This window comes from Salvelinus fontinalis, chromosome 37 (assembly GCF_029448725.1).
Source record: "Salvelinus fontinalis isolate EN_2023a chromosome 37, ASM2944872v1, whole genome shotgun sequence".
Lineage (NCBI taxonomy): Eukaryota > Metazoa > Chordata > Actinopteri > Salmoniformes > Salmonidae > Salvelinus > Salvelinus fontinalis.
In genome coordinates this window covers 8,846,969-8,856,866 of record NC_074701.1, presented here as the reverse complement: position 1 = coordinate 8,856,866, position 9,898 = coordinate 8,846,969, and the positions used below count along the sequence as shown (strand labels likewise).

The 9,898-nt window shown below is 41.3% G+C and overlaps 1 pseudogene; it reads left to right on the top strand.

Annotated features, from left to right (window-relative positions):
- The first annotated feature begins 5,089 nt into the window (after positions 1 to 5,089).
- On the top strand, positions 5,090 to 7,746 carry LOC129835915 (histidine protein methyltransferase 1 homolog; annotated as a pseudogene).
- Positions 7,747 to 9,898: the final 2,152 nt, after the last annotated feature.

Here is a 9,898-nt window from a genome sequence, read left to right as displayed (position 1 = left end):
TGACAGTCCTATAACATCAGGTTATACATACACTTATGTTTTGTTCGAAAATGTGCATATTTAGAGCTGAAATCAGTGGTTATACATTCTGCTAACGTAGCTACTATTTCCCACGTTCGGATATTTTTCTGACACTTTTTATGACACGCATATTCTGACCAAATAGCTATTCATAAACATAACTAAAAAATACATGTTGTATAGGAAATGATAGATCCATTAGTTCTTAATGAAATCGCAGTGTTAGAATTCTAAAAAATAACTTCATTACGACATCCAGCTTCGGTATAGCTAGAGTACCCAAACGTTGGGCGCCGACGACTAGTTTACATGCACGACAGATATATGAAATAGCATCATAAAATGTTTCTTACTTTTGCTGATCTTTCATCAGAATGTTGGACAAGGGGTCCTTTGTCCAGAACAGTCGTTGTTTGGATTTAGAACTGCCACTTTCCCTCTCGATTTAGCAAGCGCACTAGCCAAGTGGCACGAATCGCTCCATCGTCAACAAAATCAGAGAACGGAACACGGCAAAACTCCCGGAAAAATTTTAATAATCTGATTAATAAACTATATTGAAAAAACATACTTTACGATGATATGGTCACATGTATCAAATAAAATCAAAGCCGGAGATAGTAGTCGCCTATAACGGCAGCTAAACAGAAGGCAAATCCAGGAACCACCTCGCACTCTCCAGAGTACCGGAAATGGGGGACACGTCATACAAAGAGCTTGTATTCCACTTCAGACCAAGATAAACACTAAATTTCTTCTCTCACCGCCTCTTGACATCCAGGGGAAGGTGTATGACGTGCATGTATACTCATACGTATCATGCCCATTTATAGGCAGGAAGTAGAACAGAGCATCGATTTCAGACTTTCCTATTCCTGGTCAGGAAGTTTGTGCCAAATGAGTTCTGTTTGACTCACAGATATAATTCAAACGGTTTTAGAAACTAGAGTTTTTTCTATCCAATAGTAATAATGATATGCATATTGTACGAGCAAGAATTGAGTACGAGGCCGTTTGAAATGGGCACCTTTTATCTGGCTACTCAATACTGTCCCTGCAGCCCAAACAGGTTAAGCAATTATTTTTTTCTGGCCACTCTTCTGTAGAACCCAGCTCTGTGGAGTGTACGGCTTAAAGTGGCCCTATGGACAGATACTCCAATCTCCACTGTAGAGCTTTGCAGCTCCTTCAGGGTTATCTTTGATCTCTTTGTTTCCTCTGATTAATGCCCTCCTTGCCTGGTCTATGAGTTTTGGTGGGTGGCCCTGTCTTGGCAGGTTTGTTGTGGTGCCATATTCTTTCCATTTTTTAATAATGGATTTAATGGTGCTCCATGGTATGTTCGACGTTTCTGATATTTTTTTATAACCCAACCCTGATCTGTACTTCTCCACAACTTTGTCCCTGACCAGTTTGGAGAGTTCCTTGGTCTTAATGGTACTGCTTTCTTGGTGGTACCTCTTGCTTAGTGGTGTTGCAGACTCTGGGGCCTTTCAGAACAGGTGTATATAAACTGAGATCATGTGACAGAGCATGTGACACTTAGATTGCACACAGGTGGACTTTATTTAATTATGTGACTTCTGAAGGTAATTGGTTGCACCAGATCTTATTTAAGGGCTTCATAGCAAAGGAGTTGAATACATATTCATGCACAACTTAACTGTTTAAAAAAAAAAATCAACAAGTTATTTTTTCCATTTCACTTCACTAAGTTGGACTATTTTGTGTATGTCCATTACATGAAATCGAAATAAAAATCTATTTAAATTACAGGTTGTAATGCAACAAAATAGGAAAAACATCAAGTGGGATGAATACTTTTGCAAGGCACTGTATTCTATTTATTGTGGTGTTGAAGTCAGTGTGTTTTGTTTATTGGTTGTGTGGTGCAAAAACCTGTTGGTGAAAAATGTTTTTTATTTTTATTATTATTTTAATTTTACACCACACAACCAATAAACAAAACATGACGACTTCAACAAACCATCGTATTTACAATGACGGCCTACCCCGGCCAAACCCAGATGACGCTGGGCCAATTGTGTGCCACCCAATCACGGCCGGATGTGATTCAGCTTAGATTCAAACCAAGGACTGTAAGGACTCCTCTTGCACTGAAATACAGTGCCTTAGACCACTGCGCCACTCGGGAGCCCTAAGAGCAGTTCCCTGGCAGGAAATCGAACCCCGGCCGCGGCGATGGGAGCACCGAATCCTAACCACTAGACTAGTGTTGCATATATTTAATATAATTATAAATATGGCATCAAAATGTTGAAAATAAGATTTACCCTAGCTGATCAATATCTGCAACAGGCTCTGATCATGACGTAATGAAACAGGCGGTGAGAGTGAGCTCGTCTGTGGTGGTTGGTGAACCCTCAATCTTCTTGCTACAGGCATCGACTGTGCCACAAACGCATGCTGAAGTAGCAAAGTCGATGTCCAATTTTATAAACACAGGGTGGCCAGTAAATTTAGATCTGTCCCTAAGGAGGTTGTTCAAAAACCTCCAGATAACTCAGAATTTCCATTAATAAATCCTTCCAGGAAAACTTTCTGTGAACCATAGTAAAACGTTCAGAGAACATCCCGACAACCAAAACAGTTACATTCCCAGAACAGGTCAAATTTTCACTTCCCTTCCCAGAATGTTTAAAAAACATTCCGTTTTACCATTCAGGAAACTTCTGGCTTCGTTCCCAGAACTAATGGGAAACCAAAAATGCACGTTGCCACAACTTCCAAGGAACCAAATGTGCTAACTGGTTTAATACAGTAACTCTATGAGTGGGGACCAACCAGGGTAGATTATGTAGAGCACAGGTGTCAAACTCATTCCATGGAGGGCCGAGTGTCTGCGGGTTTTCGCTCCACCCTTGTACTTGATTGATGAATTAACATCACTAATTAGTTAGGAACTCCCCACACCTGGTTGTCTAGGGCTTTATTGAAAGGAAAGACCAAAAACCTGCAGACACAAGGCCCTCCGTGGAATGAGTTTGACACCCCTGATGTAGAGTAAGAGAAGTCAAGCATGCTGACATACCGGTATAGCTAGAGTGGAATCCCCTTTTAAGCTTCATCACGGAAATACTGTAACAAAGACGTAGAGAAGGGAGGGAAACACAGTAAAACCCGTGGGAGAGAAAGGGGGATTTCCTAGGAAGAATAACAAACAAGGCAGAACCACCCAGCTGCTTACACCTGAGTATCTGTCAATATAACATGATGAGGAAGAAGAATCAATGTGGGTTTTCCGGTTATCATATGTGTCATGTTTCACTTACCGATAGTTTGTGTACACATTCATCTATATACTGTCTGTCACATTCATCTCTATATGACTGATCTGTTCCACTTGTTGACACTTGTACACACCACCCCTCAAGTGCCCTGTTTCATCCATGACATCATGGGTTTCGACATATACATAGTGGAGACAATATTCTTTTTTAGCCTTCAGGCTTGTCTAGATTGGTCTAGATCACTGGTTCTCAGACCTGGTCCTGGGGACCCAAAGGGGTGCTCGTTTTTGTTTTTTTGCACTAGCACTACACAGCTGATTCAAATGATCAACTCATCATGAGGATTGAACATATATGCACGCACCACTTTTCCATGTTAGTTATTTTTTAATTTGTGGAAACAAGTAATTTTTTTAATTACACTTAACTATTTTGTGTATGTCCATTACATGAAATCCAAATAAAAATCCATTTAAATTACAGGTTGTAATGCGACAAAATAGGACAAACACAAAGGGGATGAATACTTTTGCACGGTACTGTACACTATGAAGCATTTCACACATATTATTTAGATACTGACTGTTAGCACTTGGTGTTGCCCATAACAGCACCCCAAAATAAAAGGCTTTAGATGTGCTAAATGAACCTGCAACCACAACATTTCATTAACACTTGACATAAGATCTTCTCTAAGCATTACAGGGATATGGCTCTGAATATATACAGCAACACCTTCCCTATAAGAATTTCTGTCTCTTCTCTAGATGTTATATCCTTGTATTGCTACTGCTGTATCATCAAATTAATTATCTAAGTGAGTCTCAGAAATGGCTAAGATATGAATGGTATCTGATGTTAGCAAGTTATTGATTTCATGAACCTTATTTCTAAGGCTACATATCCTAATATGGGCTATTTTCAGCCCTTTCCTGGGTAGCTTATCAGAGATAGACATAATACTGAAAAGAGCAAACAAAGCAAGAGAATGTTTTTTTTATACATTCAGCAGTCCATTAATCAGTGTGTGTGTGTGTGTGTGTGTGTGTGTGTGTGTGTGTGTGTGTGTGTGTGTGTGTGTGTGGGGTTGAAGCTACAAACCCATAGGCTTGGCTCTCTCAATTGACTTGTTGGAAAAGTGGCATCCTATGACGGTGCCACGTTGAAAGTCACTGAGCTCTTCAGGATGGCCATTCTACTGCCAATGTTTGTCTATGGAGATTGCATGGCGGTGTGCTAAATTGTATACACCTGTCAGCAATGGGTGTGGCTGAAATAGCCAAATCCACAAATTGAAGGGGTGTCCACAAATGTTTGTATATATAGTGTATCTTGACATGCAATATAATTTGACCACCATCAGTGCATGGTACGATAATAATCCATACAAAGTACAGTCCAGGTGGGACTTATTCTGCAGAACGTACAGATTGGCTCATCAGATATCATTTCCCAAAACCAATCTTATCGGATATTTGGATGAATTTAAGACCTAAATCCTCGCAAAACACATGCCATTCCGGTGCACAAGTGCTATCCACCCTTGGGTTTTTGGCAACAGGCACTTTTCAGAGGGAGCTTGCCGATCTGCATCTCACATCCCTCCATGAGCCAATCATTTGGATACAATCATCAGCAAAACGAATTGTAACATACAATTTCCATACACCAGCGCACAACCGGTCAAGAAAGATTTCTTTGCCATCAATGGGTTCCCAAATATGGACGGAGTAATAGATAGCACCCACATCGCCATAAAAGAACCATCCCAAAACAAGTTAAACTAGAATATGTGAACAGAAAAGGTGATAGCTTACATGGTGCGTAAAAAAAACTCTACTGAATGTGGTGGCAAGGTGGCCAGGTGTAACGCACGACTGCATTACAGCAATGTTGGCTTATACGCCTACAGGAGGGAGCTGGTGAGGATGGGTGGCTTATTGGTGAGGATGGATGGCTTATTGGTGAGTGTTGCCTATTCATTTGAAGTATATTTGCCATTGCTAAAGCAACTTGAATTATCTTAATGGTCCTCTCTTTGTAGCTATGCTTTACTGGTCAAACCACAACCAAGTGAGCAAAATAAAATATTTTGGATGTACTCAATCTCTGACACTAGCATCAGTCTCGGGAAATGTATTGTATTTCATGGTACTGCTTTGTATATTCCCCACAGCCATTAAAGGGATGATTTTGACCATATATGATTAATTAGGGGTGTTTCGAAATCCAAATAGCCATGGTCATGCAAGAGCACTGAGTCTGAGAACGATTTCTCAATAGTTATCTCCTACTGGTGTGTGTAAGACGCTCCTAGGATTGTTTGATAAATCACACTTTTTCTATGCATACGAACGTTCTAAATTCCGTTCGTAAGTAGTATTTTAGAATAGTTTCTACGGGAATATTGATAAATGAGATACAAAAACTTTTCTGCTGCGTTCACATTTATGTCAAGTTTTGTTGATTTCTTGTTAGCTCAGCATCCCTCAACTGATGAACAACACTTTAGCAGGCTGCAGGACATCCATTGCCATTTCTTCCTCATTTGCACTTGCTCCTTCAGCTATTTGCACTGCCTCTAGTGGACAGCCCAGATTCTTGCTACTTCAACCTCCTTCACACTTACAGGGCACTCCTGGAACTCGGGAATGTGGTTCCCACCACAATTGCCGCACCCGTGTATCCACCGACTCTTCCACAACAGGTTCATTCCGTCTGCACCCACTTGCCACTTGACCGAACTTTTTACATTTAAGCTTTCACAGCATATGTCATAGAGACTTTTCATCAAATGGCAATATCACCGATAGGCTTTCCTCTTTCCTTCCATGTATCATACGGTTCAATCGACGTGCATCCGTCACTCCTGGTAGGTGGTGCTTTAGATTTTCAGCCTCGATTTTCACAGTGACGGCAGAGATGACACCTTTTACAGGTGCCCTGATCGGGAAAAGGGTTCTACTTCATACTCCTATAACTCCCTGAGACACAATGCACTTTCCTTTTGTTCTTCTGCCATACAACGATTCAACACCATACCACTCCTGGTAACTTTGATTATCTCCACCTTTGCCAGGGCATCCTCCACCATCTCCTTGACCGCAAATAGATCTCCCAAAAACACATCCATAAAACATACTCTACATCTTTCTTAACAACTTTAGCCCGTTTTGCTAAAAAAAAAGTTATGCTATGTTTATTTTTTCTTCTATTCACCAACTGACTCAAACAGTGCTTCCACGGTCTCTCCTTCTTCCGCCTTGGACCTCCACAAACAAGCTCACTTCCTCCCACACTCTACTCTCAGCTGCTCGACATATGTCATCCATTTGGGCAGCAGGCATGTTCATATAACCTTTCCTTTCAGTCTGCGTGACTCTGACGCAAGTGTAGTTAACGGGCTTGTTCGGCATTGCAGCTGCCAGTGCAGATGACTACCTGACTGACTGATCTGAAAAATCACCTTGCATCATAAATACCTACTCATTATTATTTGCAGATCAGTCAGTCAGTCAGTCACCATTTACCCACAATGCATTATGGATTTGATGCGCTCTAATATGTCATTAACACGTGGCTGCATGGAGGTTGCTAAAATGATGCTGTGTTCATAACCAAGTGGGAAGTGGGAATTTACCACATACAACTGGGAAAAATCCACTTGAACAGCACTCCAACTGGTAATTACTAGTGGGAAACTCGTCTATCATCCCTGAGCTCCCTGAGTGTACCTATGACCTCCTGGAGCTGCTAGAGAAAGAGTGGGAGACGTTCGGGGGGAAGAAGGGTCTAGATCTGGGCTATGGTGCTGGACTGCTGGGCCTACTGGCACTAAAGAAAGGCGCAAGTCAGGTCCATTTCCAGGACTATAATAGTACCGCTATCAAACAGCTCACGCTGTCTAACGCACTGCTAAACTGTCAGGTGGAAGGACAAGACAATGAGACGAAGAATAGACGAAGAATAGGAGGAGGACAAGAAAGAAAGGAAGGAAGAGGAAAAGTCAAAGGAGATGAAGAAGAATGAACAGAAAAAATAGGAGGGAGAGGATGGCAGCATATCGCCCAAGAGGCAAGCCCTGGACCCCTCTTAGCACCCAAAGCTGTCCTGCTGCCGTTTCTTCTCAGGCGACTGGACAATGTTCCTAGCGCTGGTCCTCAAGGAAGATCCGTCCCCTAAATATGACGTAATCTGCACCTCGGGAGACCATTTACAACACGGCGTACTACTCAGCTCTTCACAACACCCTCCAGAATGTTGGCCCCAGGGTGATTGGTCTACCTGTCCACCAAGGGCAACTACTTTGGGGTGGGTGCTGCACCTGTTTGAATAGTTTGTGGAGGACAAGGGAGTGTATGACATGGAGAAACTGTGGGATGTGGGCCAGGGGCTACAGAGACATGTCGTAGCGATGCGCTTCAAAGCAGAGGATTACAGGTTCGAGCCCAGTATGGGGCAGTCGGGCAGTTGAGGAAGCTAAGCTGTTAGCAGTACACTGAATTAGAGCTAGGACGATAAACCGAAAGTAATTGACACAGACCATAGTCATGACTTATCGTAGGCATTTTGCTAATATCGTTCATTACCATAAGTAGCCTATACTAGAGAACTGTGTAGTTTAAAATGAAGTAAGTTTGTTAATATGGGTGATTGTTAATTGTATGGCTACAACCAGAAAGCTAGTGGTACTGTAGTAGTTTAAAGCTGCAATATGTAACTTTTTGGGCGACCTGACAAAATTCACATAGAAATGTGTTTTATAGATCTGCCATTGTCATTAAAAAGCAAGTCTAAGAAGCAGTAGATATGTTCTGTGTGCTATTTCTATGCTTCCCGTTATTACATTTAGTGTTTTCGTCTTTTACTTCTGGTTTTGTACAACAGCTTTAAACAGCTGAAAATACAATCTTTTTGGTTATGGAAAATATATTTCACAGTGGTTTAGATAGTACAATGATTCTCTATACTTTCTTGTTTTGTCACATAAACTGAAATTAGGCGAGCTATTAGAATTTTTGGAACCAGGCAATGGTGGATCGATATCTGCATAGTGCATATTTTTAAAGGATAATAAATAAAGAAATGTGGTCCACATTCATGTTAAAAACGCATACTTATCGCATGTGGTGTTAAGTGTATGTTTGTGAAACTAAAAAGAAAAGCTGTTTTGTATTCATTTTGGGTCATGTGGACATAAAAGTGGTAGTTGAAGTAGGTGCAATATACGACTTAAAATAAGATGCCATGTCATGTCACCTCTCTTTCACTTCCTATATAGACCATTAGAATAGGACTGGTGCCAGTAACTGAAGTGCAGGAGAAAAGCGGAGAGGAGGTAAAGCAATAAAGGTCCTTACAGGGGGATTGATGGAGGGGGGGGGGGGGCGGAGGAAGGAAGGAAAATGGGCTCAGTGACCTTTGCAGGAGATTCCCCCAGTGTTCAAACGGCACCATGAAAGCCAGGCTTGTTTCTGAAGTCCGCCGCAAAATGTCAATTGCAACTTATCCCACCTGCCCAAGGACGGGGTCTGAAAGTGGAGTCTGGAGTCACTGTAGTGTAGCCCATCTATTCTACAGTGGGGCTCTATGTGGTCTCTGTGTCTCCTTTGAATGTCTGGGTCCTGCTGAGTAAATTCACCTTTTCAAATTTTAAGGCAGCAAAATGTGAAGGCTGTGCAAAGGGTGTGTAGACTTTCGCTAGGCACTGTATAAGTGTCAGGCTTGACACGCTTTACCCTAAAATATTAATTTCACTTCCCATCTAGCATATAATGTTCTGTCCTCTGGTTATTTTGCATACAACCTTCCCACAACGTTCTGGGAATGGTGCAGGATGGTGTTTTGGCTTTGGAACGTTCTCAGCAGATTTAACAAAATTGACAAAATAACTATTTTTTTCTTGGTATTTCATTACTTTAACAGAACGTTTCCTAAAAGTTTAAAACATCGTTACAATTAAATGTATTTTTGGTAATGTTCGAAGAACGTTCTCCAACTGGTTTGACATTAGGAAGAGATGTTCTCAGATAGTCCATAGAACGTTAAGAAGCTATGTTCTCCTGTGGGAATTTAAATACTGCATAACAGCATAACATTTCCACCAGGTTTCCTCATTGTTCTATTTAAAGTAATGTTCTTAAATTGTTCCCGAGAACGTTAAAAAACAACGCTCTTCACTGTTTGAACGTCAATACTTCAATATAACATTTCCTACAGGTTTCCTCGTGGTTCTTTTTAAAGTAATGTTCTCAGAACGTTTAGAGAATGTTAAGAAATAACATTCTTCTGTGGGAATTTCAGTGCCTCAGCACTCTGTAGGGTAGCACCATGGTGTAGACGGAGGACAGCTAGCTTCCTTCCTCTTCTGAGTACATTGACATCAATACAAAACCTAGGAGGCTCACCCCCTTGCATAGTTCTCACCCCCTTGCATAGACTTACACAGTAATTATGACAACTTCCAGAGGATGTCCTCCAACCTATCAGAGCTCTTGTAGCATGAACTGACATGTTGTCCACCCAATCAAAGGATCAGAGAATGTATCTAGAACTCAAAGAATTAGCTGCAGCTAGCTAGCTGTTGAGTAGTTGACTCTAAGAGATAAAAACAATGGTTGAACAAA